Below are 7,102 nucleotides of genomic sequence, written 5' to 3'. Positions count from 1 at the left end.
CCGTTTTGGGAGCGGACGCAAAACTGCCTCTTTTTTGCCTCATCCACCTCCAGACCTGCTGGGAAACAGTGACTGATCACTTTTAATGTGGTAAGTCGGCCAGAAAGCAAGTGGCAGCCAAAACAGTGGAGGAGGGGGGATTGGCCAAAAACGCTTGCTCAAGGAAATGGCCGTTTTGGGAGCAGACGCAAAACTGCCTCTTTTTTGCCTCATCCACCTCCAGACCTGCTGGGAAACAGTGACTGATCACTTTTAATGTGGTAAGTCGGCCAGAAAGCAAGTGGCAGCCAAAACAGTGGAGGAGGGGGGATTGGCCAAAAACGCTGACCCCGGGGTCAAGGAAATGGCCGTTTTGGGAGTGGACGCAAAACTGCCTCTTTTTTGCCTCATCCACCTCCAGACCTGCTGGGAAACAGTGACTGATCACTTTTAATGTGGTAAGTCGGCCAGAAAGCAAGTGGCAGCCAAAACAGTGGAGGAGGGGGGATTGGCCAAAAACGCTGACCCCGGGGTCAAGGAAATGGCCGTTTTGGGAGCGGACGCAAAACTGCCTCTTTTTTGCCTCATCCACCTCCAGACCTGCTGGGAAACAGTGACTGATCACTTTTAATGTGGTAAGTCGGCCAGAAAGCAAGTGGCAGCCAAAACAGTGGAGGAGGGGGGATTGGCCAAAAACGCTGACCCCGGGGTCAAGGAAATGGCCGTTTTGGGAGCGGACGCAAAACTGCCTCTTTTTTGCCTCATCCACCTCCAGACCTGCTGGGAAACAGTGACTGATCACTTTTAATGTGGTAAGTCGGTCAGAAAGCAAGTGGCAGCCAAAACAGTGGAGGAGGGGGGATTGGCCAAAAACGCTTGCTCAAGGAAATGGCCGTTTTGGGAGCAGACGCAAAACTGCCTCTTTTTTGCCTCATCCACCTCCAGACCTGCTGGGAAACAGTGACTGATCACTTTTAATGTGGTAAGTCGGCCAGAAAGCAAGTGGCAGCCAAAACAGTGGAGGAGGGGGGATTGGCCAAAAACGCTGACCCCGGGGTCAAGGAAATGGCCGTTTTGGGAGCGGACGCAAAACTGCCTCTTTTTTGCCTCATCCACCTCCAGACCTGCTGGGAAACAGTGACTGATCACTTTTAATGTGGTAAGTCGGCCAGAAAGCAAGTGGCAGCCAAAACAGTGGAGGAGGGGGGATTGGCCAAAAACGCTTGCTCAAGGAAATGGCCGTTTTGGGAGCAGACGCAAAACTGCCTCTTTTTTGCCTCATCCACCTCCAGACCTGCTGGGAAACAGTGACTGATCACTTTTAATGTGGTAAGTCGGCCAGAAAGCAAGTGGCAGCCAAAACAGTGGAGGAGGGGGGATTGGCCAAAAACGCTGACCCCGGGGTCAAGGAAATGGCCGTTTTGGGAGTGGACGCAAAACTGCCTCTTTTTTGCCTCATCCACCTCCAGACCTGCTGGGAAACAGTGACTGATCACTTTTAATGTGGTAAGTCGGCCAGAAAGCAAGTGGCAGCCAAAACAGTGGAGGAGGGGGGATTGGCCAAAAACGCTGACCCCGGGGTCAAGGAAATGGCCGTTTTGGGAGCGGACGCAAAACTGCCTCTTTTTTGCCTCATCCACCTCCAGACCTGCTGGGAAACAGTGACTGATCACTTTTAATGTGGTAAGTCGGCCAGAAAGCAAGTGGCAGCCAAAACAGTGGAGGAGGGGGGATTGGCCAAAAACGCTGACCCCGGGGTCAAGGAAATGGCCGTTTTGGGAGCGGACGCAAAACTGCCTCTTTTTTGCCTCATCCACCTCCAGACCTGCTGGGAAACAGTGACTGATCACTTTTAATGTGGTAAGTCGGCCAGAAAGCAAGTGGCAGCCAAAACAGTGGAGGAGGGGGGATTGGCCAAAAACGCTTGCTCAAGGAAATGGCCGTTTTGGGAGCAGACGCAAAACTGCCTCTTTTTTGCCTCATCCACCTCCAGACCTGCTGGGAAACAGTGACTGATCACTTTTAATGTGGTAAGTCGGTCAGAAAGCAAGTGGCAGCCAAAACAGTGGAGGAGGGGGGATTGGCCAAAAACGCTTGGTCAAGGAAATGGCCGTTTTGGGAGCAGACGCAAAACTGCCTCTTTTTTGCCTCATCCACCTCCAGACCTGCTGGGAAACAGTGACTGATCACTTTTAATGTGGTAAGTCGGCCAGAAAGCAAGTGGCAGCCAAAAAAGTGGAGGAGGGGGGATTGGCCAAAAACGCTGACCCCGGGGTCAAGGAAATGGCCGTTTTGGGAGCGGACGCAAAACTGCCTCTTTTTTGCCTCATCCACCTCCAGACCTGCTGGGAAACAGTGACTGATCACTTTTAATGTGGTAAGTCGGTCAGAAAGCAAGTGGCAGCCAAAACAGTGGAGGAGGGGGGATTGGCCAAAAACGCTTGCTCAAGGAAATGGCCGTTTTGGGAGCAGACGCAAAACTGCCTCCTTTTTGCCTCATCCACCTCCAGACCTGCTGGGAAACAGTGACTGATCACTTTTAATGTGGTAAGTCGGCCAGAAAGCAAGTGGCAGCCAAAACAGTGGAGGAGGGGGGATTGGCCAAAAACGCTTGGTCAAGGAAATGGCCGTTTTGGGAGCGGACGCAAAACTGCCTCTTTTTTGCCTCATCCACCTCCAGACCTGCTGGGAAACAGTGACTGATCACTTTTAATGTGGTAAGTCGGCCAGAAAGCAAGTGGCAGCCAAAACAGTGGAGGAGGGGGGATTGGCCAAAAACGCTGACCCCGGGGTCAAGGAAATGGCCGTTTTGGGAGCGGACGCAAAACTGCCTCTTTTTTGCCTCATCCACCTCCAGACCTGCTGGGAAACAGTGACTGATCACTTTTAATGTGGTAAGTCGGCCAGAAAGCAAGTGGCAGCCAAAACAGTGGAGGAGGGGGGATTGGCCAAAAACGCTTGCTCAAGGAAATGGCCGTTTTGGGAGCGGACGCAAAACTGCCTCTTTTTTGCCTCATCCACCTCCAGACCTGCTGGGAAACAGTGACTGATCACTTTTAATGTGGTAAGTCGGCCAGAAAGCAAGTGGCAGCCAAAACAGTGGAGGAGGGGGGATTGGCCAAAAACGCTGACCCCGGGGTCAAGGAAATGGCCGTTTTGGGAGCGGACGCAAAACTGCCTCTTTTTTGCCTCATCCACCTCCAGACCTGCTGGGAAACAGTGACTGATCACTTTTAATGTGGTAAGTCGGCCAGAAAGCAAGTGGCAGCCAAAACAGTGGAGGAGGGGGGATTGGCCAAAAACGCTTGCTCAAGGAAATGGCCGTTTTGGGAGCAGACGCAAAACTGCCTCTTTTTTGCCTCATCCACCTCCAGACCTGCTGGGAAACAGTGACTGATCACTTTTAATGTGGTAAGTCGGTCAGAAAGCAAGTGGCAGCCAAAACAGTGGAGGAGGGGGAATTGGCCAAAAACGCTTGCTCAAGGAAATGGCCGTTTTGGGAGCAGACGCAAAACTGCCTCTTTTTTGCCTCATCCACCTCCAGACCTGCTGGGAAACAGTGACTGATCACTTTTAATGTGGTAAGTCGGCCAGAAAGCAAGTGGCAGCCAAAACAGTGGAGGAGGGGGGATTGGCCAAAAACGCTGACCCCGGGGTCAAGGAAATGGCCGTTTTGGGAGCAGACGCAAAACTGCCTCTTTTTTGCCTCATCCACCTCCAGACCTGCTGGGAAACAGTGACTGATCACTTTTAATGTGGTAAGTCGGCCAGAAAGCAAGTGGCAGCCAAAACAGTGGAGGAGGGGGGATTGGCCAAAAACGCTGACCCCGGGGTCAAGGAAATGGCCGTTTTGGGAGCGGACGCAAAACTGCCTCTTTTTTGCCTCATCCACCTCCAGACCTGCTGGGAAACAGTGACTGATCACTTTTAATGTGGTAAGTCGGCCAGAAAGCAAGTGGCAGCCAAAACAGTGGAGGAGGGGGGATTGGCCAAAAACGCTGAACCCGGGGTCAAGGAAATGGCCGTTTTGGGAGCGGACGCAAAACTGCCTCTTTTTTGCCTCATCCACCTCCAGACCTGCTGGGAAACAGTGACTGATCACTTTTAATGTGGTAAGTCGGCCAGAAAGCAAGTGGCAGCCAAAACAGTGGAGGAGGGGGGATTGGCCAAAAACGCTGACCCCGGGGTCAAGGAAATGGCCGTTTTGGGAGCGGACGCAAAACTGCCTCTTTTTTGCCTCATCCACCTCCAGACCTGCTGGGAAACAGTGACTGATCACTTTTAATGTGGTAAGTCGGCCAGAAAGCAAGTGGCAGCCAAAACAGTGGAGGAGGGGGGATTGGCCAAAAACGCTGACCCCGGGGTCAAGGAAATGGCCGTTTTGGGAGCGGACGCAAAACTGCCTCTTTTTTGCCGCATCCACCTCCAGACCTGCTGGGAAACAGTGACTGATCACTTTTAATGTGGTAAGTCGGTCAGAAAGCAAGTGGCAGCCAAAACAGTGGAGGAGGGGGGATTGGCCAAAAACGCTTGCTCAAGGAAATGGCCGTTTTGGGAGCAGACGCAAAACTGCCTCTTTTTTGCCTCATCCACCTCCAGACCTGCTGGGAAACAGTGACTGATCACTTTTAATGTGGTAAGTCGGCCAGAAAGCAAGTGGCAGCCAAAACAGTGGAGGAGGGGGGATTGGCCAAAAACGCTGACCCCGGGGTCAAGGAAATGGCCGTTTTGGGAGCGGACGCAAAACTGCCTCTTTTTTGCCTCATCCACCTCCAGACCTGCTGGGAAACAGTGACTGATCACTTTTAATGTGGTAAGTCGGCCAGAAAGCAAGTGGCAGCCAAAACAGTGGAGGAGGGGGGATTGGCCAAAAACGCTTGCTCAAGGAAATGGCTGTTTTGGGAGCGGACGCAAAACTGCCTCTTTTTTGCCTCATCCACCTCCAGACCTGCTGGGAAACAGTGACTGATCACTTTTAATGTGGTAAGTCGGTCAGAAAGCAAGTGGCAGCCAAAACAGTGGAGGAGGGGGGATTGGCCAAAAACGCTTGCTCAAGGAAATGGCCGTTTTGGGAGCAGACGCAAAACTGCCTCTTTTTTGCCTCATCCACCTCCAGACCTGCTGGGAAACAGTGACTGATCACTTTTAATGTGGTAAGTCGGCCAGAAAGCAAGTGGCAGCCAAAACAGTGGAGGAGGGGGGATTGGCCAAAAACGCTGACCCCGGGGTCAAGGAAATGGCCGTTTTGGGAGCGGACGCAAAACTGCCTCTTTTTTGCCTCATCCACCTCCAGACCTGCTGGGAAACAGTGACTGATCACTTTTAATGTGGTAAGTCGGCCAGAAAGCAAGTGGCAGCCAAAACAGTGGAGGAGGGGGGATTGGCCAAAAACGCTGACCCCGGGGTCAAGGAAATGGCCGTTTTGGGAGCGGACGCAAAACTGCCTCTTTTTTGCCTCATCCACCTCCAGACCTGCTGGGAAACAGTGACTGATCACTTTTAATGTGGTAAGTCGGCCAGAAAGCAAGTGGCAGCCAAAACAGTGGAGGAGGGGGGATTGGCCAAAAACGCTGACCCCGGGGTCAAGGAAATGGCCGTTTTGGGAGCGGACGCAAAACTGCCTCTTTTTTGCCTCATCCACCTCCAGACCTGCTGGGAAACAGTGACTGATCACTTTTAATGTGGTAAGTCGGCCAGAAAGCAAGTGGCAGCCAAAACAGTGGAGGAGGGGGGATTGGCCAAAAACGCTTGCTCAAGGAAATGGCCGTTTTGGGAGCAGACGCAAAACTGCCTCTTTTTTGCCTCATCCACCTCCAGACCTGCTGGGAAACAGTGACTGATCACTTTTAATGTGGTAAGTCGGTCAGAAAGCAAGTGGCAGCCAAAACAGTGGAGGAGGGGGAATTGGCCAAAAACGCTTGCTCAAGGAAATGGCCGTTTTGGGAGCAGACGCAAAACTGCCTCTTTTTTGCCTCATCCACCTCCAGACCTGCTGGGAAACAGTGACTGATCACTTTTAATGTGGTAAGTCGGCCAGAAAGCAAGTGGCAGCCAAAACAGTGGAGGAGGGGGGATTGGCCAAAAACGCTGACCCCGGGGTCAAGGAAATGGCCGTTTTGGGAGCAGACGCAAAACTGCCTCTTTTTTGCCTCATCCACCTCCAGACCTGCTGGGAAACAGTGACTGATCACTTTTAATGTGGTAAGTCGGCCAGAAAGCAAGTGGCAGCCAAAACAGTGGAGGAGGGGGGATTGGCCAAAAACGCTGACCCCGGGGTCAAGGAAATGGCCGTTTTGGGAGCGGACGCAAAACTGCCTCTTTTTTGCCTCATCCACCTCCAGACCTGCTGGGAAACAGTGACTGATCACTTTTAATGTGGTAAGTCGGCCAGAAAGCAAGTGGCAGCCAAAACAGTGGAGGAGGGGGGATTGGCCAAAAACGCTGAACCCGGGGTCAAGGAAATGGCCGTTTTGGGAGCGGACGCAAAACTGCCTCTTTTTTGCCTCATCCACCTCCAGACCTGCTGGGAAACAGTGACTGATCACTTTTAATGTGGTAAGTCGGCCAGAAAGCAAGTGGCAGCCAAAACAGTGGAGGAGGGGGGATTGGCCAAAAACGCTGACCCCGGGGTCAAGGAAATGGCCGTTTTGGGAGCGGACGCAAAACTGCCTCTTTTTTGCCTCATCCACCTCCAGACCTGCTGGGAAACAGTGACTGATCACTTTTAATGTGGTAAGTCGGCCAGAAAGCAAGTGGCAGCCAAAACAGTGGAGGAGGGGGGATTGGCCAAAAACGCTGACCCCGGGGTCAAGGAAATGGCCGTTTTGGGAGCGGACGCAAAACTGCCTCTTTTTTGCCGCATCCACCTCCAGACCTGCTGGGAAACAGTGACTGATCACTTTTAATGTGGTAAGTCGGTCAGAAAGCAAGTGGCAGCCAAAACAGTGGAGGAGGGGGGATTGGCCAAAAACGCTTGCTCAAGGAAATGGCCGTTTTGGGAGCAGACGCAAAACTGCCTCTTTTTTGCCTCATCCACCTCCAGACCTGCTGGGAAACAGTGACTGATCACTTTTAATGTGGTAAGTCGGCCAGAAAGCAAGTGGCAGCCAAAACAGTGGAGGAG

Source organism: Pempheris klunzingeri, chromosome 2 (genome assembly GCF_042242105.1).
Source record: "Pempheris klunzingeri isolate RE-2024b chromosome 2, fPemKlu1.hap1, whole genome shotgun sequence".
In the NCBI taxonomy this organism is placed as follows: domain Eukaryota; kingdom Metazoa; phylum Chordata; class Actinopteri; order Acropomatiformes; family Pempheridae; genus Pempheris; species Pempheris klunzingeri.
The sequence above is the reverse complement of the archived record's forward strand: the minus strand, read 5'-3'. Positions refer to the sequence as shown.